The following is a 23,924-nucleotide window of genomic DNA, read 5'->3' as shown; positions in this document are numbered from 1 at the left end:
TTTCAGGACAATGTTAGGGGTTAGTTTCAGGGTTAGGTTCAGGATTAGGTTTTGGGTCAGGGACCGTGTTAGTGTCAGGGTCAGGGTTACGTTTAGGGTTACGTGTCAGGGTTAGTGTTAGGGTCAGGGTCAGGGTCACTGTTAGTGTCAGGGTTAGGTTTATGGTCTTTGCCTGGGTCAGGGTCAGTGTGAAGTCTAGGGCCAGTGTCAGGTTTACGGTCAGGATCAGATATTGGTTTAAAGTCCACATTCGGGTCAGCAACAGGGTTATATAGTGGTCATTGTTAGGGTCATGGTTAGGTTTAGGGTCAGGGCCAGGGTCAGGTTTAGAGTCAGGGTCTGGTATAGGCAAAGTTCAGGGTTAGGGTTATGATCATAGTCAGGTATAGGGTCAGGGTTATTGTTAAAGTTTAGGGTTAGTGTTAGGGTTAGCGTCTGGTTGATGGTTAGGGTTAGAACTTGTTAGGGTCAGGGTCCGTGGTAGGGTTAGTTTTTAATGTTAGGGTTAGTTTCAGCGATAGGATTCGGGGGAGGGCCCGTGTTAGGTTCAGGGTCAGGGCTACATTTAGGGTTAGAGTTAGGGTCAGGCTCACAGTCAGGGTCAGGTTTAGTGTTCAGGTCAGGGTCTGGGTGACTGTTAGGGTCAGGGTAGTTTTATATTCATGGTCTGGGTCTGATTCAGGGTGAAGTTTAGCGCCAGTGTCAGGTTTACTGTCAGGTTCAGGTATTGGATTAAAGTCCGCATTCGGGTCAGGGACAAAATTATGTAGTGGTCAGTGTTAGTGTCATGGTTAGGCTTAGGGTCAGGGTCAGGGTCACGTGAAGGTCAGGACAAGGGTCAGTTTTGGGGTCAGGCTTTGGTTTAAGGTCAATGTTTGGTTCAGTGTCACAGTTAGGTTTTGGCAGTAGGGTTTGGGATTGGGGTTAGGGTTAGAGTTAGAAGTAGGGTTATGGTTAGGGTTAGGGTTAGACAGAGTAAGGTCAGGGTTAGGGTTTGGTTTAGGGTGGTGGTTAGTGCAGGTTTAGGGTCAGCGTTCGGTTTAGGTTCAGGGTCCGTATTAGGGTCATGGTTAGAATTACCTTTAGGTTTAGGGTTAGGGTCAGGCTCACAGTCACGGTCAGGGTTAGGGTTAGGGTCAGTGTTAGGTCAGCGTCAGGGTTAGGATTAGGGTCAGGGTCAGGGTCATGGTTAGGTGTGAGTCATGGTTATGGTTATGTCAGCTTTAGGTTTAGGTTCACGGTCCGCATCAGGGTCAGTGTCAGCCTTAGGTTTAGGTTTAGGGTTCAGGTCAGGATCACAGTCAGAGTCAGGGTCAGGGTCGTGTCAGGGCTTGGTTTAGCATTTGTGTCAGGCTCACATCAGTGTCAGGGTCAGGGTTGGTGGTTACTGTTAGGGTTAGCCCCGCTCCTGGGACATGGACCCATCCCCTCAGGGTCTCAGGATAAACCCTGGGCAGAAGGCTGTAGACCCTAAACCCCATCCCACTTAACTAGCCTTAAACTGGTGTTTGAACATGACTTGCCCACTAGACTTCTTACCCCTCATCAGCCTGATCCTGCTTGGGGCATCTCCACCCACGATGGCATGGCCAGGTCCTCTTTACACACAGAAACACAGACACCCAGAGGCACACACACAAACACACACACACACACACACACACAGGTATACTATGCAGCCATCAAAAATGAAATCTTTCCATTTGCAATGACTTGGATGAAACTAGAGGGTATTATGCTAAGTGAAGTAAGTCTATCAGAGAAAGGCAATTATCATATGATCTCTCTGATATGAGGTATTTGAAAGGCAGGGTAACGGGTCATGGGAGGTAGGGAGGGAAAAAATGAAACAAGATGGGTTGGGGAGAGAGACAAACCATAACAGACTTAATCTCACAAAACAAACTGAGGTTTGAAGGGATGGAGAGGGTGGCCGGGTTATAAACATTGGGGAGGGTATGTGATATGGTGAGTTCTGTGAAATGTGTAACACAGATGAATCACAGACCTGCACCCTTGGGACAAATAATACATTATATGTTAATTTAAAAAAATTTCACCTGTGCTTTATGCAGTCTGGGGGAGGATGGGCACACATATAAACCCAAATAGTGATTGGTCCACCTGAGACCAATAGGACCAATCAGAGTCTCCCTGGGATTGATATGTAAATGACAGGAAGACAAAGTTCTCTCTTTAGGCGAGTGACTGGTCTTGCTGGATGGGATTCAGGAGCTGGCCATGGCCATCTTCCTGGACACTTGAAGAGTCTGACCAGAGAAGAAAGCAGCCATATGGAGACGAGTAAACATGAGACATGGACAAAGAGAAAAGTGTTTTGCCGTTTTCCAGTCCTAGTTCTTGATTCTGAAATTTTAGATATGCAGCTCTTCTTTTGATTTTCTAAAAAGATTTTTTTTATTTATCTGACAGAGATTGAAAGACCCGTGGATCCCCTTACCCAAGAATCCAACACTGCCACTGGATGCAAACAGCAAGAGGTTTATTGTCACGCAGGTACCGGCGGGTGGTCGGCAGCTCCAGCTAACAGAGCACACCCACCGGATTGAAGCGGGGTCTTTTATAGGAAGGTACAAACAAGTTTTGAGTGGGGTGCAACTGATTGGTGGACAGTTTGAACTTTTGAAAAAGGCATACTTGGTGTTAGTGGATTGGCCCTGGAAGACCCCCACGTGAGAAGAGAAAAGCGGGAAGGGGAAACAAAGAGGGGAAGTTAGACCTTATTACTGGGCAGAAAGGCATCCTGTCTACGTGACCTACATGACCATGCAGCCCCCTTGCCTACGTGACTTACGGGACCATGCAGCCCCCTTGCCTACGTGACCTACGGGACCATGCAGCCCCCTTGCCTATGTGACCTACAGGACCATGCCCCAGCTACTAGGAGGGACTATCTTGTTCAAACAGGAGTCAAGTGTGATGCCCTAAAAGCCAAGCGGTTACAGAAAGGCAAAAAAGCAGTTACATTGAATTCAATCCTGGGGGAAGAGTCTTTTCATTGCAAGGGGAGGAGGGGTACTTTTACACAACAAAAGAGCAGTTAATTAGTTAACGACGGGGGGGGGGGGTGTCTTTCATTCCCCCCTTTTTCTTGATCATGGATAGAATCCTATATCCATTTGTCTCGCTCCTTCGCTAAGCTTGTCCGGGACTCTGAGCGTTTTAAAAGTTGGTATTGTTGCGTTAGAACCATAGTCTGAATTACGGACAAGTGGTCCTTAGTGAATTGGACAAGCCTATTAATAATGCAAGGGCCAATTGATAGAATTAGTAATAAGATTATAAGGGGCCCCATGAGGGCGGATACTAAGGTTGTGAACCAAGGTGAACGGTTGAACCAAACTTCAAACCAGCCTTGTTGGGATTCAAAATCTCTTTTTTTTTGGGCTAGTTTTTCTCTTAGTTTGTCCATTGTTTCTCTGATCACCCCGGTATGGTTGGCATAAAAACAGCACTCTTCTTTTAAGGCTGCACATACTTATCCTTCTTTTAAAAATAAGAGGTCTAGCCCTCTCCTGTTCTGCAGTACAACTTCTGACAAGAAAGTCAAGGACTTTTCTAAGGCTGTGATTGATTTCTCTATGGCCTCGAGGTCAGCGTTTATAGCAACTTGTAACTGCATGAGCTGATTACCTTGGACTAAAGCGGAAGCTCCTGTCCCAATACCTGCTGTTATTCCCCCGATGCCCAATAACAAGGCTATAGTCAGGGTTATGGGCTCCCTCCGGTAATGAGACCTTTGCTTTTGCTCGAAGAAGTCAAGGACAAATCTCGACCTATGGTAAGTTACCTTGTGCCAAAGTTGAACTAATATGCAATAGTCTGCAGCGACATTGAAAGTTTGGGCAGCAACACAAGGGGTCAGGCCGGTGCTACAAGCCCAATATGTCCCATTGGGTGCTGCTAGATAATAAGTACCAGGTGGGACAATCCAGATGGTGGTATTGCATAGTGCCTGATGGGAAGTGGGCACGGGGCCTAGGCATAGTCCTTGGCCAGACACCTCAGAAAGGGTGAGTTTATGTTCCGGGGAGTTGCAAGCAGGTGGGGGACTTGTGTGGTTGGTATAATTGGCGACAATGGCTATCCCCTCGTAGTAGGGGGGGCTTGAAAGCAAACAGAGCCAACAGTCTTCAGTAAATTCAGGATTGGAATAATTGAGGGCCGTATAAGTTCCTAAAATTAGATTAAAGAGCCGGTCCCCGGTTCCGACAAGTGGAGTTTCTAATTTTAGAGATTTTTGACCAGGGCTAGCAGCAGGGGGTGAGGAGGGTGTGGAAGTCCCTCTAGAAGTTCCCATTCCATGCGTTAAGGCGGGAGTTGGACGTGGGCACATGGGAGGTTGTCGGGCGGGACTGGGCAGAGCTTGAGGGCGCTGGGGTTTAGAGGGTTTTTAGTCTGGCAGGACAAAATTTGGCCCTACAGAGAGAGTTTGGGGATTTTCTATTTTAAGACTGATTTTGAAGATGACACCTTTATCTTCTCCTGAAAGATGCCATCTAAGGCCCCATGTATACCCCTGTTGCCACTCTGTGAGCGGTCGGTTTTTGCCCTTGTCTGTGAAGCTAATTTTTAGTGGTAGTGACAAGGCTGGTTTCCAACGAGCATTTCCAGTCCCGTCTCCCCCTTTAGGATGGTAGCAGGTTCGCCCGTCGGGATGGGCCTTGGTGTAATTCCTGCCAACGGTAATTGAATCCCAGGAGGACGTTGGATGCCAATAGGCAGCTCCAGTGGTCTTGCAACCCCATTCATAACAAAAGTACACTTGATATCCTCCACATCTGTAGCCCGTAGCTCTATTTCTGTTGTCTTTGGGGCATACATAGAAATCGGATTGTGCTGGCAGTGGGGCTGCTGCAACCATGGGCGGTCATTTGTTGGGCTCTAGCCCCCATGTAGGGTTGAAGATTTGTAGGGTACCAGGATGGGATATCCCAGGTTTCTAGCCCTGCCGCCAGCTGACAAAAATCAGGGGTGAGAGTAGGCCACCAAATACCGGGCATGTGTCGGCCTGTTATGGTCCAAAAAACTTCTCCCGTCTGAGAGGAGATTTGCCAAGTTAATTGTTTGGGGGAATGTGGACTGGGGTTCCCAAAGGAAAGGAAGGTGTAAACAAGGAGAAAGACTAGCGGTGCACGAGTCTTATCTTTAGGGGATTTGAATATCATCGAATGGTCCATTCTGAGTCCTGGAGGGGTTCGGTCTGTTCTTCTGGATGCACGGCTTTCACGTGGGAGGCGTGGATCCAGGCTGCAATCCCGTCGACCTTTAGTGCTGTGGGTGTCGTCAGGAGCACTGTGTGGGGTCCCTTCCAACGGGGTTCAAGGTTTGTGGCCCGGTGTCTGCGAACCCAGACGGTGTCCCCTATCTTATAGGGGTGTGGCCGCAGTGGGACGTCAAGTTTCTCCTTGTAATCGGCTGCCAGGGGCCTCCATATTTCCTGCTGCACCAGCTGCAGAGCTTGCAGGTGGGCCTGTATGGAAGGGGAGGGGGCATGAGCAGAGATATCGGGGGCAAAGAATGTGACAGCGGGGGGTGGAGCACCATAGAGAATCTCAAAGGGAGTCAGGCCGTAAGGTCCTGGGGTATTTCTAGCACGATAGAGTGCTAGAGGTAGGAGTGATACCTAATCTTTAGAGCCAGTTTCAAGCAGTAATTTAGTTAAAACCTCCTTGATGGTTCTATTCATTCTTTCTACCTGCCCTGAGCTCTGGGGTCTATAAGCACAATGTAGTTTCCAATAAATCCCCAGTAGCTTGGCCACCGACTGACTTACCTGGGAGACAAAGGCAGGCCTGTTGTTGGACCCTAGCACCTCAGGCATACCATACCTTGGGAAGATTTCTTCTAATACTTTCTTAGCAACCATGGTAGCTGTCTCCTTTTTGGTAGTAAAAGCTTCTGTCCATCCTGAAAAGGTGTCTAGAAATACTAAGAGATACTTATATCCATACATGCCAGGTTTAATCTCGGTAAAATCAACTTCCCAGTGTGTGCCAGGTCGCCACCCGCATGCCGGGACACCTGGTCCAATAACAGTCTTTCCAGGATTGACTTGAGCACAGGCTCTACAATTAGCAGCTGCTTGATGAAGAAGAAAATTTAGTTTGGGGAAATAGCTTTCTGAGTTGGCCTTTTCCATGAGGGCCTTCATTTTGTTTGCACTCAGGTGAGTTAGCCGATGAAGGTGAGTTATTAGCTCCTTTGCCATTTTTATGGGCATTATAGCTTTCCCTTTGTATTCCCATCGATTGAGGGCTGGATTATAGTCAGCTCCCAGTTTTTGTACATAGTCCAAGTCGGCTTCCTCATAATTCCAAATGGTGGCATTATCTATGTCTTCTGTCTCAGTAAGTATAGTGACAGTTAGCAATTGGGGTCCCAGGGCTGCCTGTTTAGCCATTGTATCAGCCAGGCGGTTTCCCCTTGCCTCAGGGGTCTCCTTTTTCTGGTGGCCAGGACAGTGCATTATGCTCAGCCGTTTGAGAAGGAATAAGGCTTTTAATAAGGCCAATATCTCGGCTTTATTCTTGATTTCTTTGCCATCTGAGGTGAGCAGTCCCCTCCTCCTATAGATTTCTCCATGGACATGGGCAGTGGAAAAAGCATATCTACTGTCTGTGTAGACATTAAGACTCTTACCTTCTGCCAGTTGGAGGGCCTGGGTCAGGGCTATCAGCTCTGCCCATTGTGCTGATGTACCTTCTGGTAGCGCGCTTGCCCATACAAGCTGAGAGTCGGTCGTGATGGCCGCCCCTGCCCATCGCTTCCCATCTTGTAGATAGCTGCTGCCATCTGTATACCAGGTCAGATCTGCATCCTTCATGGGCTGATCAGTCAGGTCGGGTCGTGTCCCTTGCGTCTCTGCAAGGATCTGGTGACAGTCATGTAATGGCGGCGTCTCTCCAGGAGTGGGCAGCAAGGTCGCAGGGTTAAGAGTTACCACAGGCCAGAACTGAATCCTGTCTGGGTCCAGGAGGAGGGACTGATAATGAGTCAGGCGGGCGTTTGACAGCCAGCGGTCCGTTGGTTGTCTGATTAAAGACTCCACTGAATGTGGAGCTAGTATGGTTAGGGGCTGTCCCAGTGTCAATTTGGTGGCGTCTTTAATAAGGACTGCAATTGCTGCTATCATCTTTAAGCATGGGGGCCAGCCGGCCGCTACGGGGTCTAATTTCTTAGAGAGATAGGCGATGGGGCGTCTCCAAGGCCCGAGTCTTTGGGTCAAGACCCCTTTAGCGAAGCCTTGTTTTTCATCAACGAAGAGGTCAAAGGGCTTCATTATATCTGGCAGGCCTAATGCCGGAGACTCAAGAAGCGCTTGTTTGATATGATCAAACGCCTGTTGCTGATGCTCAGTCAAAACAAAAGGAGTATCTTGTTTAGTTAATGGATATAGAGGGGCCGCTATCTCTGCGAATCCCGGGATCCATAGTCTGCAAAAGCCCGCTTTTCCTAGAAACTCTTGCAGTTGCCTATGGTTTTGAGGCGCAGGAATGTTAGAAATAGCTTCTTTCCTTGCAGCCATTAGCCACCGTTGGCCATCATATAGTTCATAGCCCAGGTAGGTGACTCTAACCTGACAAATCTGGGCCTTCTTGGCGGATGCCCTATATCCCAATTGGCCTAGGGTTGTTAAGAGATCCCCAGTACCCGTCCGGCAGTCTTCCTCATTGGTGGCCACCAGTAGGATGTCATCGACGTATTGAAGCAGGATCAGGGAGGGGTGCCTTACCCGAAAGTCGGCCAAGTCCTGGTGAAGAGCCTCATCGAACAGCGTTGGGCTGTTCTTGAACCCTTGCGGTAACCGAGTCCAGGTCAGCTGGCCTGATATTCCTAAGTCTGGGTCCCTCCATTCAAAGGCGAAGAGAGGCTGGCTCTGCGGACTCAGTCTTAAACAGAAGAAAGCATCCTTGAGGTCCAAGACGGTATACCAGGAATGGGTTGAGGCAGGGTGCTAAGTAAGTTGTAAGGGTTGGGCACTGTAGGGTGGATGTCTTCTACCCTCTTATTGATCTCCCTGAGGTCCTGAACTGGCCGGTAATCATTGGTGCCGGGTTTCTTGATGGGCAACAGAGGGGTGTTCCAAGGAGACCGGCATGGGGCCAAAATGCCCTGGTCTAGTAACCGCCGTATGTGTGGCTTGATGCCCTGATAGGCCTCATTGGACATGGGATACTGTTTAACATTGACAGGAACGGCGGTTGCCTTTAACTGTATGTGAATGGGGGGCTGTTGGATAGCCAGTCCCATTCCTCCTGTTTCTGCCCAGGCATCCGGGTAAGATGTGAGCCAGGATTCTATGTCCCTCTGAGGTTGAGAGGGCTTCTCATGTAGTCTATATTCCTCTTCCAATTGTAAGGTGAGGACATGTAGAGGAGTCCCATTAGGGCCGGTTACGGTGGCCCCCTGTGGTTCAAAATGGATCTGGGCTTTGAGTTTGGTTAATAAGTCTCTACCCAGAAGTGGATAGGGGCAATCGGGAACATGAAGAAATGAATGAGAAACTTTACCTGAGGCCAGGTGTACTTTCCTGTCCATAGTCCAGTGATATTGCTTTCCTCCGGTGGCTCCTTGAACCCAGGCCATCCGGTTGCTGAGTGGCCCCGGGTTCTTAGTCAAAACGGAGTGTTGAGCCCCTGTATCTACTAGGAAGGTGATTGGTTGCCCCCCAACGGTTAGGGTTACCCGGGGTTCAGGGGGGGGCTCCTGACCCTGACGCCCCTAGTCTTCATTTAAAGCCATAAGTCTTGCAACTTGCTTAGTATTTCCCTTAGGCCTCTTCAGGCAGTTTCTGGCCCAATGTCCTCTATCCTTACAATAGGCACATTGGTCCTGGTCTATCCGAAGCCTCATTACGTCTCCCTCCCTATCTGACTCCCCTATCCCTAAGCTCTGACTGCCTTGCACTACGGTGGCCAATATTTTACTAAGTTCCTTGTTTCGTTTACGTTCTCGCTTTTCTTCCTTCTCTTCAGCTTCCTTCCTTAGCTTTTCCTCTTTTTCCTCCTGCAACTTCCTAAGTCGTTCTTCTTTCTCCTCCTGAGTCTCTCTTTTATTAAAAATCTTTTCTGCCTCTTTCAATAAATCCTGCAAAGAAAAATCTTGTAGATTCTCCAAACGCTGTAGCTTATTTCTAATGTCTGGAGCTGACTGCCAGATGAATGTCATGGAGACATTTCCTCTCTGTTCATCACTGTCTGGGTCAAAAGGCGTATATCTGCGGTAGGCTTCTTTAAGCCTTTCTAGGAAGGCGGTTGGAGATTCCTCCTTACCTTGAGTCACCTGCCTTACCTGGGCCAAATTAGTGGGGCGGCGCCCCACATTATGGAGGCCTGTTATAAGTAACTGGCGGTAAAGACGTAGGTGGGTCCTACCTGCAGCCGTATTGAATTCCCAGTCAGGGCGAGTCAGAGGGAAAGCTTCATCTATTACGTTAGGAAGTTGTGTGGGCCTTCCGTCGTCCCCTGGGACATTTTTTCTGGCCTCTAAAAATACCCTTTGTCTTTCCTCTGTAGTGAGGAGAGCCTGCAAGAGCTGCTGGAAATCATCCCAGGTAGGCTGATGTGTAACTAAGATAGATTCAATTAAGGCGGTTAGGGCCACGGGGTCCTGTGAGAAGGAAGAGTTTTGAGACTTCCAATTGTATAAGTCTGATGCAGAGAAGGGCCAATATTGGAGGCTCCCTGGTTCCCTCCCTTGGCGAAAGGGAAAGAGTCTAGAAGTCTCCTCCTGTTCTGGTCTTTGTCGGCTTCTAACTCTGCCAGCGATTGGAGATGGAGGATCTGGTTCCCCCTTGGGGCTGAGTGTCGCCCTGGGAGGATGGTAAGGTGGGGGGGTCCTTGGTTAGGAGGTCTATTAAAGGGGATTCCTCGGGAGGGAGGACCTGCCTGGGGCGCCACAGAGAGGAGTTGTTGTTGGACGAGGGAGGGTCAATAGGGACTACAGGGTAAAGGCTGGAAGAGGTGGGCGGTTTGGAAGGATCAGTAGGAGTTGGTGTGGGGTGTGGGGCCAGTGGAGTGGAGGAAGCTGGGGGAGGGGTAGAAGCCGGCGGAGGCGGCGCCCAGGGGCTTAAGGGAGGGCAAGGAGGAACAAAGGGAAAGACCCACGGGGGGGGGGGGCTCTTTGACCAGGCTTTCCCAGACTATTATATAAGGTGCTTGGTCCTGACGACCTTGTGGTCCTTGATTGAAGATTTGCTCCTTGACCTGTAAGATAACATTGATGTTAAAGGTTCCCTCTACAGGCCATTCGACCTTGAAGGTGGGCCATTCAGAGGTGCAGAGAGTCTGCCATCTTCTTCTTTTGATCTCCACCGATAAGTTGTTGGCTCGGATCTGAACATCTTTCCAGTGGCCTAGAGTGAGGCTCAAAGGGGTTGTGAGAGTTTGCCCCATTTTAGAATCAAAGAAAACACCAAGGACAACGAGTAGGACACACAAAACAATTAACAAAGATGTCGCTGCGCGGTTTCGGTATACTACCGAAAGCAAGGTTTCCACCGGCCCAGGGAGCCTCGAGGTCTCCCTGCGGTGGACAGACTCCGTCCAGAGCTGAGGCACCTCTGGAACAGACAGACGGATATAACCCTCGGCTACCTGCGGGGCCCCCAAAAATCGGGCCCCTCTGATCCCTGGGGCGTCCCCCAGGGCGGCAGGGGAGAAGTCCGAGTTCGTCAACTCCTTCTCAAGCTGCCTACAGAATACAGAGCAACAACGCACGCTGTTGTACAAAAACTATACCGCTACCTGCAGTATAGGTCAAACAGAGGCCTCACAAGACTAGAGACAAACAAGAACACGAGACAGGAGACAAAAACACACAGCTATTAAAATTGAAATGCTGGCCAGCTTACCTCCCGGTGGGAGTCAGTTGGATCCGTGGGCAGGAGTCCAATGATCTCGGTGGGACCTCCAAATGAAAGACCCGCGGATCCCCTTACCCAAGAATCCAACACTGCCACTGGATGCAAACAGCAAGAGGTTTATTGTCACGCAGGTACCGGCGGGTGGTCGGCAGCTCCAGCTAACTGAGCACACCGACCGGAGTGAAGCGGGGTCTTTTATAGAAAGGTACAAACAAGTTTTGGGTGGGGTGAAACTGATTGGTGGACAGTTTGAACTTTTGAAAAAGGCATACTTTGGTGTTAGTGGATTGGCCCTGGAAGACCCCCCACACGCGAAGAGAAAAGCGGGAAGGGGAAACAAAGAGGGGAAGTTTGACCTTATTACTGGGCAGAAAGGCATCCTGTCTACGTGACCTACATGACCATGCAGCCCCCTTGCCTACGTGACCTACGGGACCATGCAGCCCCCTTGCCTACGTGACCTACGGGACCATGCCCCGGCTATTAGGAGGGGGTATCTTGTTCAAACAGGAGTCAAGTGTGATGCCCTAAAAGCCAAGTGGTTACAGAAAGGCAAAAAAACAGTTACATTGAATTCAACCCTGGGGGAAGGGTCTTTTCATTGCAAGGGGAGGAGGGGTACTTTTACACAACAAAAGCACAGTTAATTAGTTAACGACTGGTGGGGGGGGTCTTTCAAGATCACAAGTAGGCAGAGAGGCAAGCAGAGAGAGAGAGGAGAGAGGAGGAAGCAGGCTCCCTGCAGAGCAGAGAGCCTGATGTGGGGCTCGATCCCAGGACCCTGGGATCATGACCTGAGCCGAAGGCAGAGGCTTAACCCACTGAGCCACCCAGGTTCCCCATCTTCTTTTAGATTTTTATGAACTTCTGTGGTATCCACCCCTACAGGAACCTGGACATTCCTTTGTTTTTTGTTTGTTTGCTTGCTTTTCCCTTTTGGTTCCTCCAGTTTTCTTTGGATTGCTGCCACTTGCAAGCAAAGGGTCTTGTAAAAATACCACACCAAGGAAATTCACACGTCCTTTGGAGCTATTGAGTAAGTTCCTGTAGGGGAAGGACACAGTGAGATGCACATTTTAGAGTGATCATCTTAGAATAAGTTTAGAGGATGAATTGGTGTGAGGAGGGGAGGGAAAGGGGCATATTCCTGAAGATGAGATGACAGGTTGGAAGGCCGTTATGATCATTCTGGCAAAGTATGGTGAGTGCCTGAAACAGAAGAGAAAAGGGGGCCGAGGAAAGATTAAACTTACACAAGGTGAGAAGACTAATAAGATTTTATGAAATCTGAGTTTGTGAAATCGGATATTGCTAGGCTTTTAGCACATTTACTTTGGGATCTAATCTTCAAAAATATTTAAATATCTCTGGTGGTGACAACACCATCGTCTTTCCAGTGATTAAGAACTCTGAAATCTTAATCTGGCCTGGGCTGTAGAATGTCAGCTGCGGCTTGAGCACAACGAAAAGCCGTTGAAGGGTTTTACACTGGTGAGTGGAGGGTGGTCATGGGATTCCTTTTGCATTTTTAAAATGTCATTTTTGGCTGCTGTGTAAAGAATGGATAGAGAAAAGGCAGAGATAGTAACAAATCATTCTCCAATATTTACGGAACATCTACTATGTGTCAGGTACTGTTCTAAACCCTAAAGACAGAATAGTTAACAAGAGACAAAATAAATTTGATGTCCTCTTGGAGTTTTCATTTTAGTTGTTGAGTGAGAAATGAAGCAAATAAATACACATACATATCAGGGGTTTATGTGGGGTAGGAAGGAAACTAAGCTGAGTGAGTGGACATGGGGTGTGGGGTTTAGGGGAGCAGGTTGGTATTTTCTATGGGACTGTGTCAGGGAAGTCTCCCTCATTTGAGAAAAGACCTGGAGGAAATTAAGGAACAAGCAGTTGTGCTGTTTGGAGAAGAGCATCCCACACAAAGCAAACAGTAAGCCCAAGGTGGGAGCACATCTGGTGTGTTTAAAGAATGACACAGCGACCAATAATGCTGGGCAAAAAATGAGCAAGACGGCAAGTGGTAGGAGGTAGGTAAAGAAGGTAGTGGGGTCAGATTGAAAAGTCCCAGAACCTAAGTCAGGTTCGGTGGGGTGAGGAGGTTCGGAGCCGACGACTAAAGAAAGAATTCTTAAGACGTCATTGGTGCAAAATGGTGGTTTATTAAAGCACGGGGACAGGGCCTGTGGGCAGGCAGAGATGCGGCTGCCGCCCCGGGTTGTTAGGAGTGGTTGGTTATATACACAGGAGTTGGGTAGGTGAGGACAAAGGGGTGTTCAGCAGGGCTATTGGGGCAAAGAATACTATCAGGATATTGAAGGCTTAGTTGTTATCAAGTAAAGACAATTGGAAGTCTGGTGGAATGTTACATTCCTGCTATCAAGCATCCTTGTTAATGAGATTTAGGTTTAGAAGAAATTTAACTTTATTTACTTTTCCTTCTCCCTCCGCCTCCTTCGGTTTTTATGGAGGGGAGGGTGACATTAGGCTTGAGGAACTGAGTTCTGTGTCTTTGGAAATTGGGCTATTGATAAGGTAACTTCTTTGTTGTAATCTCAAGGAAATTTGAAAACCAAGGGAGACTCCTGTCTTGCAGTATTGTGATCTCATCAAGTTAACTATTTATCATTTTATGGCAGTCAGGGGTGCCTGAGCAATGCTACACATATGGAGGGGAGCGGATGAAGGGGGGGGGGGTGCAAGGCGCCAGCTCTTGCTTTGTCCTCAGCCAGCCTCCTGCTCCCTCATCAAGATCACATAAAGTCTTGAAGGCCATTGTAAAGATTTGCCCTTAACTTTGTGCCAGATGAGAAGAGCTTGGATGGTTTCGAAGAGGCTTGACTTGATTTAGATTAGAAAAGGATCGGGGCGCCTGGGTGGCTCAGTGGGTTAAGCCTCTGCCTTCAGCTCAGGTCATGGTCTTGGCGTCCTGGCATCGAGCCCCGCATTGGGCTCTCTGCTCATCAGGGAGCCTGATTCTCCCTTTCCGACTGCCTGCCTCTCTGCCTACATGGATCTCTCTCTCGCTTTGTCAAATAAATAAATAAAATCTTAAAGAGAAAAGAAAAGAATCACTCAGGCTGCTGTGTGCAGAACGGACTTGAGGGGTTGTGGGGTGGGGATGCTTCTTGCATTAATGTAGACTGAGATTTCTATACTGCTTACATTTGGGGCCACATTAATTTTTGTTATGGGGAGCTGTCCTGTGCACTGACCAATAGATCGCAGGAGCGCCCTTTCCCACTCTCAAGTTGTGACAACGAAAAGTGTGTCCAGACCCTGTCAAAATCTTCTGCGGAGGAGCAGGTACACAAAACTCTCCTGGTTGAGGACCACTGATCTGGGTGAGAAGGGGTATTGGCCCAGACCAGAGCAGTAGATGTAGGGGTGGGGAGAAAGGGGGAGATTCTGGGTGTATATTGAAGACAAAACACGCAGGATTTGTAAATATATTAAGTGTGGAGTGTGCGGTAAAAGACAAGAGTTGGGATTATTTTACAATTTTGGGGGCCTGAGGCCCTGGAACAGTGACGTTACCACTTGCTAAGATGGGAAAGACGACGGGAGAAGCAAGTTTGATGGGCAACAGGTCATTTGGTTCTGGAGATGGTGGCTGAATCCACATGGAGATGCCAAACCAGCAGCTGAACACATGAGTCTGGCATTTATGGGTGAGGTCCAGGCTGGAGGCACAAATATGAGCACCGTTAGGACATAGGGTTCAAGCCCTGAGAAGAATTGGGCTTACCTATGCAGTGAGTATGGACAGAGGTGTGTTTGGCAACATGATAAGGCAGCTTCATGATATCTTTCCCTTGGTATTTGTCCTGTGAGTATGGATGGGAGTGTGTATGGGACTTGGGAGTTGCTTTTAACCAGTAGAATTTGGCAAGGTAAGAAGATGTCACTATTATGATCTCATTATATTAAATCAGACTGTTTTACTGATTGGAGTGAGAGGCTGTCCTGGACCTGAAGAAGCAAAGAGCCAAATTCAGAATCACCTGTGGAGAGAGTTATATGGCAGGAAACCGCAAGCAGCCTCTGGGGGCTGAGGATGGTTTCCAGTTAATAGCCTGGAGAATCTCTCTGGCCCACCCCAGCATGGGCTGCCCCCCAAATCACACAGCTACAACAAAATGAGTTCTTCCAACAACCCGAGTGAGTTTGGAAGCAGAGCCTTCCCTAGTGGAACCTGCAGGTGAGAACACAGCTTGGTGGGCGCCTTCTCTCCTCCTTTGAGTGAGACCCAGAGCCGAGGACCCTGGTTAAGCTGTTTCTGGCCTCCTGACAGCTAGAGATGGTAAGATAGTAAACTGAGCTGTTTACAGTTACTAAACTTGTTATTATTTGTTATGAAGTAACTATTAAAAACAAAACAAGAGGCCCAAAATGGAGTTGCTTATGCTAAGCCCCATGTCCCCCAAACCAGACTTAATTATGATTTCAGCTGTCCCAGAAATGGAATCTGAGCCCAGGCCAGCAGACACCACCTGATCCCCACTCCCTCGGACCCCTGCCATCCCCAGAAGCCAAGTCACCTGGCCATAACCAACCTGCCTTGTTTGCCTGACGTGACTTCCTTGCTCCTCCTCTCTTCTGCCTATAAAAGTCTTTCTTTTTGTACCGCTCCTCCGAGCTCCTTTCAGTCTGCAAGCAGGATGCTGCCCATTTCGTGAATCATTAAATAAAGCCAATAGGTTCTTTAAAATGTACTCAGCTGAATTTTTTTTTAACACAACAGAAAACTCAAGCAGAAGGTCCGAGTCCCAGAGCACAGGACTGATGTCTAAAGGTCAGGAAGCTCAACAAAACCCAGCCAGGAAAGGAGACATCATCACTGACCAGTGTGGAAGAGGAAGGGAGAGCCAACATCACGATGAAAAAGATAGAATATTTCCAGAGAAGTGGAGGGAGTTCTATGTCTATAGGACTGACAGGTTGATTCATTTGGATCTGAAAGTTAATCATTGGATTTGGCAACTTGATGGTGATTAGCGATCTTGTAAAATATCTGTGTAGGTGTAGTCGTGGGACCAATGACTGTTAACAGTGTCTGAAGTGCAAAAAAAATTTCAAGGTTTGGATTCAAATGGGAGCAATGGATATAAAGAGCAGTGAGCAAGTCTGACTTCTGTTTTGGAGGTCAAATCAGTTGGTTTTGTTGATGGATTAGATATGAGAGAAGGGAAAGGGGAAATTTATCCCAGGGGCTGAGGCTTTAGCCAGTAGGAGGTGGGGATGCTGTTTACTAAGATGGGGAGACTGGGACAGGAGCAGGTGAGGAGGGAGCAGGATAGAAATCATGGTGAAAATAAGACTCCTGTTACATATTCATGGAGAAATATGCTGCAGGCAGCTGGCCATGTGATTCTCAGCTCCAAGGGCGGATTAGGATTAAAGACGTTAACTTCAGAGCCTTCAGCTTCTACAAAGAACTTAAATCAATGATGCTGAATGGAATCGGCCAAAGCAGTGGTTTTAAAACTGGGGCTGGGAGGCAAGGAGTTTTGCTCCCAGGGCCGATTGAACAATATCTGGCGACATTTTTGGTGGTCACCACTGGGGGGGGTGCTGCTGGCATCTAGTGGCTAGAGACCAGAGATGCTGCTAACTGTCCTGCAGGGCACAGGACAGCCCCACAGAGAATCACCCACCAGGTATCAATAGTGCTAGGTTGTGAAAGCCTGATCGAGGGAGAGAGAGATAGAGAGAGAGAGAGCGAACGCATAGCTACAGAAGACCCAGAATCAAGCTCTTCAAAGGGGCAGAGATGAAATAGAGAAGCAAATTGAGAATACAGGTCCAGGATGGTAGGAAGAGAAACCATGTGATTAAGAGGGCACTAAGGAAGCGGGAACCTAGAGACACCGAGTACATCCACGTTTGCTAGTGATAGGCGTGTATGGTGCATGGACCGCCTATGAGAATTCACACACCTTGCACATTTTTAAGTGGACATCTGAAACTTTTTAATCATAAACTTTTCATCACAATATATGTATATTTTATTAACTAGGTGTTGAAAATATTAAACATTTAAAAAATGAGATAGAGGGCACCTGGGTGGCTCAGTCACTAAGCAGCTGCCTTTGGCTCAGGTCATGATCCCAGGGGCCTGGGATGAAGGCCCACATTCCTGATCAGCAGGAAGCCTGCTTCTCCCTCCCCTGCTCTCCCTACTTGTGTTCTGTGTGTGTGTGTGTGTGTGTGTGTGTGTGTGTCTCTCTACCAAATAAATAAATAAATAAATCTTTAAAAAGAAAATGAGAAAGAAAAGGATCGACTTCATTGGAATAACATTTGCCTGCTACAAGTTGATTTTTTTTTTAAATCAGAACAGTCTCATTTTCTGTTATTTTATTTCCCAAACCACACTAGAATGGAATGAAACCATTAAAATCCTTACTTGTGCTTTTCCCTATTATGTCCCTAAAAATATGTAGTTTAATTTAAATATGAAGGATTGAGTGTCACTAACCAAAACTGATTCTTATTCTGATGTCAGAGCACTTCCAACATCTGCCCTAATCCCCTTTCCGATGTTAACCTTTACCCTTAATAAGGAGAGGAAGCTCTAAAGGTGGAGCCCCAGGACTGCCCACAGAAGGGCATTATTTGAAACAAAACTGGTATTTCAACTTTGGTATCAGCCCAAGTCCTACACTCTAATAAGATCTGAGAGGAGTGTCTTGATCTTCCAGGAAGGAGAGGAGTATCCTGATATCAGACCCAAGAATGGGCATATCACCTATCCTACAGAGCACACATGGAGTTTGGATCTGGAAATGGACTCCCTTAAAATGATCTGCACATAAGGATTCTTTATAGAGATTTTTCAACTACCCTTGGGGACATGGTACCCTACACCCACAGGTGTAGACAAATATTTTACAAGCTATGCTGGGAATGAGGTGGGGAGAGAAATATGGAGGTTGTTATAGGAAGGTAGAAGGTTAAAGGAAGTCTTTGTTTTGGGTTTTTTCCTTTTGTTTTTAAGAAAAAGATCATTTGTCTTCTGACTGGAAGGATCCATTGGAACAAGAACTTGATATTGACCCTGGGAGTGGAGTCCTGGAGAGGGCTGGAAGGAACAAATCCCAGGCACAAGGAAGAACAAACCCTAGCTGGGGATGTCTGCTCTTCTCAATAAATCTGCTCTGTCTTCAACTCTTTCTGTGTTTCTTGTACATTTCTCCAATTACCATGTAAATTCCATGATGCCAGGGACTTTTCTGTGTCATTCGCCACAGATTTACAAACACTCAGGGCAGTGTGTAGCACACAGTAGGTATTGACTAAATATTTGTTGAGTAAATGTCTAAAAACAAATTAAAAATGGATACAAATGTAGGTGTAGATTTGATTGGGTGGTGGTAAGATAAGGGAATTCCTGCACAAAGGGCTTTTATTTTCTTGAAGTGTGACACTGGTGATGAAGTTTTGGAACACAGGTGAGGTTTGGTGGGGTGAGGTCCAGAGCCGATGACCAAGAAAGGATTCTTGAGACGTCTTAGGTGCAAATGGTGGTTTTATTAAAACACAGGGACAGGACCCAAGGGCAGAAAGAGCTGCTCAGACAGAGGCATGGTTGACTGGGAGCTGAGGAAGGTGAGGACAAAGGGGGTGTCCAGAAGGACTGTCATATGCTAAAGAAGAATTTCAGGATAAGGGAGACCTGGTTATTGTCAAGTCAAGGCTGTTTTTGCCTCTAATGAGGGAAAGCATGAAGACAGTCGGGAGTTTCCTAGAGATATGTTACATTCCTCCTATCACACATCCTTGTCAGTGGGCTTTGGGCTTAAAAGAAATTCAGTTTTATTACACTTCCCTCCCCCTTAGCCTCCCTCAATTTTATGGAGGGGAGGGTGATGTTAGGGCTTCCGGAAACTGAGGTATGGGTCTCTGGAAGCCAGGCTATTGATGAGAAAGCTTCTTCCTTCCTTGTAAGTCACTAGGACATTCGTAGATGAAGGGATACTCCTGTTTTGCAGGACTGGGATCTCTATCAGTTAAGCATCGTTTTTCCTTTAGGGCAGCCAGGAGTTTATGAGGAATGTTACACATATGGCATGGGGAGAGGGTGTAGGGTGCCAGTTTCTGCTTTGTCCTAAGCTTGCCTTCTGCTCCCTCATCCCTAGGACAGGAGCTGGGAGTGAGGTGACATAGTTCAGAAGAGGTGGGGGTAGGGATTGTTGAGGCAAGTCTTGAAGGAGGGAAAGCAAACTCACCGGAGAGACAAGGGAGTTTGAAGCCAGGGTTGAGTATCCACTGGAGAATTGTGGTCAAGTGTTTTAAAGTACAGCAGGTTGGCTCAGCTGTATGATTCTTTCCTGGTTTCTGGTGCATGCCGCTGGCATTGGTAGAATCATTTCTAAAGAAACAAAGCAAAAGAGGATAAGCCATTCTTTCAGAAACGATGATGAATCAAGTTTTGAACATGCTGGGTTTTGAGGCACAGGTGGGACATCAGTGAAATAGCATGAGTAGGTAGTCAGTTACACGGGCCTGGTGGGTAGGAAAGAAACAGATGGTCCTGTATCAGTGGGAGAGATGTTGGCTAGGGAATGGGAGCTGAAACCAAGGGCACAGTTGATATCACTACAAGAGAGGGTAGCTTGGAAGAGAAAGGTTAACTGAACCCCCGGGGGAACCCTGATGGGAATGTCACATGCATTTCTCAGGCATGCCAATGTTGACACAGATTACTGTAACTCCTGGGGGCCAGAAGCCATGTCTTTGAGATTCATTCATTCTCTGCCTCTGGCATAGCGTGGGCCACATTGAAGGTAATTCTAAAATTCATTCCGATTTGATTTCATTGCACTTTTCATTTACCAGAATCTTGTCATGGTTTGCTACTGTATCATTTTCTCGAAAAGATTAAATAAGGACCATTTTGCAAATATGAGATAAATGCCTGAAGGGATTTTGTTTAATTCATTCATTAGCTCGGGAACCACTAAGATGTTACCACCACTTCAAGCAAGAATCTCAAGGCAGACACATATACAATCAGTAATACTTAAACGAATTTGCTTTGATAGATGCAAATAGAATGCAAATGAATGCAAAACTGCCTTCTACCAAAGGAAAGGGGGTCAACTGTACTTCCAGTGGACAAAATTCATTTACATATAGCTAGACAAGATCATCTGCATCCACATCAATTATGTACAATCTATAGAGTTGCAAAATAGCTCAAAGACAAGAAAGGCACAGAATATCCCATAGAATTGGTCAGCCCAGAAGGGTACATGAGACAACACCTGTTTTCCCTTGGAAGACACTATAATCTTTTAGGTTCATTTCAATGTCTTTCGTGATTTTGCCTATGCTTTAAAAGAAAAAAAAGTTACCCTTATCATTCTTATTAGTTTGAAAAAAAACTAATAAAATACTAGTCTGTTATAAAATACACATGGAAGAATGTTCTGGCACTATCATACCCAATTTGAGGTACTAACTGATTAGGAAGATGAGGCAGAATTTGGGAGCCCGTAGGATGAGTCTGTTTCCGGTTGGAATGGGAAACATTTAAGAATCAAACTAAATGATCTCAAATCCACTCTGGAATGAAACAGGTTATAAGGAAAATACAGAAGATGTTGAAATGGACCTGTTGGCTCATTGTGAGCTTTCCTGGTCGAATGGAGACCTCTACCATGATGCTTGTCCTCCATGTCCCACCCGTCCCATACCTGCTATCCTGGCACCAAAGGGCCACCAGACTTTAGGCTTAGTCTGCAGTTCCAAATGGAAACCCTCTGTTCCCACAGTAGTGGACAGGATGACTCTGGTTGCTGGTGGAAGCGTCAGCTGCTTTAGTCCAACAGTTCAAGAGAGGATCAGAAGAGCATAAGGACGATATTGGAAAAAAATGCTCGGGCGAATTTCCAGAACACAATATTTCTCTTTGCAATTTTTGAGTGTTCTGTAGCCAACCTGCCAAAAAAATTGTGAAAACTATAAATAGAGAGGAGTGGGAAGGAGAAATGAGGACCTGTCACAGTGCCAGCAAAAATAGGGAACTGAGAATTTTCCAGAGATTCAGAGTCAAAGGGGGTTAATATTTACTTAAAAAGAAGTCGTGGGCACAAGTTCTAGGATGAAATGAAGGCAGGAGAGGGAAGTTAGGGAATCGAGAGAGAGAGAGACTTGAAGATAAAAAAAAGTCAACTTAAAGTCTCATTCCTCATTAAGGAAAGTACAGATGAGAGAAGAGGGGAGAGACTGGGATATAGTTGATCGCCGGTTGTGTCTGGCTCTGATTAGAAGCTTTGTATCCACTTTTTAATTTCATCCTCCAGCCTGTTTCCTGGATTCCAGCTTCTATTTCCTATGAAATAGGTACCATCACCAAAGACGAGAGTCAAACATGTAACAGTAGTCAAATCTTTAACAGCGCGGACAACTAACTAACCAAAAGCTGGCCCGGGGACCCCTGCAGAGTCAAGTGTTACACACCCAGTGCCTGGATCGTGAGGCCATGGTAGGGATCTTGGGAAGGGTTCGGGGTAGGGAGACACACAGCAGGTTCTGGCCAGAGGCTAGTCACCAAACTTTGTGTGGCTGAAGGGGTGTGTACCAGCTGAATGTCAGCTCCCAGATGAAACTGAGGGAAATGTCCTTTGGGAAGGTTTCCGCTGACTCTCTGCCTTTCCTTCATCCTCCCCAGGGTGTTCCATTAGCATTTGGGGTCTGGGGTCTTGCCTGTTGCTCCTGGCTTTGGTGGGCCACGCCACTGCCACAGCCAGGGCTCCAAGTGGCAGTGAACTGTATGGGGTCTTGACTGTTCCCTCCTGACTCTCGGAAGGAGAACAGGCAGCAGGGATTTTCATTCTTTGTTGGCACCTACTCTCTTCAGCAACCCCAAGATCAATACCCCAGGCTGCACAAGCTCAGGTTCATGTCTTTACCAAAGGCCGGCAATAATTTCAGAAAGGAATGACAATGAAGGTAAAAAACAGTTCAACTACTCACTCATCTGGACTTCTAGGGCAGGTGGAGTTCCCAGACAACTTTGTTGCGTCGATCTGGCACCCTTGCCCACCCCCCTCAGTGCCTTGGTGATGAGTGTGGGCCTTGCTGTTTGTGCTGCCTGAATTTGCCCTTGTCGCTTATTAGCACTGTGGCCCTAAAAGTCTGAGAGGCTAAAAGTCATGCCTCTCAGAGCCAATCGGAATAGCTTATTAGACCTATTGATTCTGGCATAGTGGGCCTGTGCGGAAATCTCTCTTTTTCATCCCTCCTCCTTCTCAGTCTTCCCCTCCTCCACCTATTCCTCCTCCTTCTTTGATGTGTAAACCAAGGTATTTCGGGAGCAGGGAATGATGTGATGTTTGGGATTTACTTTAAAATATATTCCAGACCTCCCCTCTCCCCCCAAAACAAAAATACAGGCACTTTGGGGGCAGTAGAAGAGGAGAGCCTATGAAACAGTTGGGGAAGCAGAGTGATAAGTACTCGGAAGCGCCGGGATCCTTCTGCTCTACACACTTTGGTGTATGCTTGAGAATTTTCATAATAAGAGTAAACAAACAAAGACCAAATAATAGGCTTTCATTCCCTATATCCAAATGACCACAACAGGGCATAGAATGCACTTTCATAGTTGCTCCCCTGGCAATTTATTCTGATTCTCCAAATAAGATTCCACCTCTCATCCTACCTGTCATAGTCTCTGGATATTGACTGGGAACGTTTTCCTCAACAAGGCCTTGCCAGGCCCACTGCTAGGGAATGTATTGTTTCAGATTCTGTACTCAGGTTTTAAAGATTTTTTTAAATTTATTTATCAGAGAGAGAGAGGGGGAGAGAGCGAGCACAGGCAGACAGAATGGCAGGCAGAGGCAGAGGGAGAAACAGGCTCCCTGCTGAGCAAGGAGCCCGATGTGGGACTCGATCTGAGGACACTGGTATCATGACCTGAGCCGAAGGCAGCTGCTTAACCAAGTGAGCCACCCAGGCATCTCTGTACTCACGTTTTTAAAAGAAAGTGACCAGTTTCCCGTTTGGAGTGACTCGAATGCAAGACTTGCTGTAAGCCGTTGTCTTGCTGTGTTCCATGTCTTTCTAAGGACTGCTTGTGCTATCTCTGGGAGATCACAGCATTGGGAGGGGCAGCCCAGTCCTGGGTTATTACAGCAAAGCTGCAGCCTGAAGGGCACGCGTGAGATCTGTGGTTTGAGCTGTCAGAGTCTCACGGAGGAAAAAAAGAGAAATGAATCATCATTTGACCATGACATTCCCACTAAAGGGGAGGACAGTGGGAGAAAGAGCAAGGGAAGAGGAAAGAAAAATCTCAAAATAAATGTGGGGTGGATGGCAGGAGGAGGAGGGGGTCTCAGAAATTGGGGGCAGGTGTGGCGATCGAACCAACGCTAGCCACAAACACACGATACCGCCCATTCTAGAGCAGACTGGACATAAACATGCTCCCACATCTACTTGTCGGCTGCGTTTTGTTGGCCGGCCGGTAGCGAGGTGATTCTTTAAGAGCTCTCAGAACCCAAACTTGTGGCCGCCCCGCAGCTGAGCTGAAGTGGAGCTGGGAGCGGCCCAGATGACCCGAGGCTGCCAGCTGACCACCTTCCTCCCTACAGATCGCTGGAGCCAAGCTCAGCGGGGGAGAAGCCACGTTCGCGGGTGGGTGCCGGGGCTAAGGGCGGAAGCCGGGTTCCCACAGAGGCCACCGCGCCCAGGCGGCTGCAGCGGCGGCGCCCGGGCCGGAGGCCTGACACCGGGACGCGCCCCCCTCTCTGGACAACCGGCCGCAGAAGTAAAGGGCCAGCATCCCGCCACGACTATGCTTCCCGCGGGACAATCTCGGGAGAAGGTCCTGGAAGAGGTTCGCAGGCCGATTTTCCGAGGGAAAGGGCAAGGTGGGGAGGGAGCGCCCCTGACCCTCCCCGCCCTCCCTTCTCCCGCTCACCGGGCACCAACAGCGGCGGGTTGCCCTGCAGAAACGTAGGCGAGGTTGTAGTGTCGCCCTCCGCCGCTCGGGGGCAGGATCACCTGCTGG

General features: G+C 47.7%; 2 long non-coding RNA genes across 4 annotated transcripts; one reads left to right on the top strand and one right to left on the bottom strand.

Moving 5' to 3' along the window:
• Positions 1-11,919: 11,919 nt before the first annotated feature.
• Positions 11,920-23,849, bottom strand: LOC309857383. 2 transcript variants are annotated; one of them, XR_014307673.1, is made up of 4 exons: positions 23,351-23,849; positions 20,602-20,845; positions 19,132-19,274; positions 11,920-11,932 (listed from the first exon to the last, which is right to left on the bottom strand). It is a non-coding gene; the product is annotated as an uncharacterized lncRNA (long non-coding RNA). The 2 variants fall into 2 exon arrangements; XR_014307674.1 differs by lacking the exon at positions 11,920-11,932 and adding an exon at positions 18,420-19,049.
• On the top strand, positions 15,633-18,070 carry LOC309857376. 2 transcript variants are annotated; one of them, XR_014307659.1, is made up of 3 exons: positions 15,633-15,840; positions 17,605-17,776; positions 17,901-18,070. It is a non-coding gene; the product is annotated as an uncharacterized lncRNA (long non-coding RNA). The 2 variants fall into 2 exon arrangements; XR_014307660.1 differs by having other exon boundaries at positions 17,605-18,070.
• Positions 23,850-23,924: the final 75 nt, after the last annotated feature.

The sequence above is a fragment of the Mustela nivalis genome (genome assembly GCF_964662115.1).
Source record: "Mustela nivalis genome assembly, contig: HAP1_SCAFFOLD_681, whole genome shotgun sequence".
Taxonomy (NCBI): domain Eukaryota; kingdom Metazoa; phylum Chordata; class Mammalia; order Carnivora; family Mustelidae; genus Mustela; species Mustela nivalis.
Note: the sequence above shows the minus strand (reverse complement) of the source record. Positions and strands in the feature narration are given on the sequence as shown.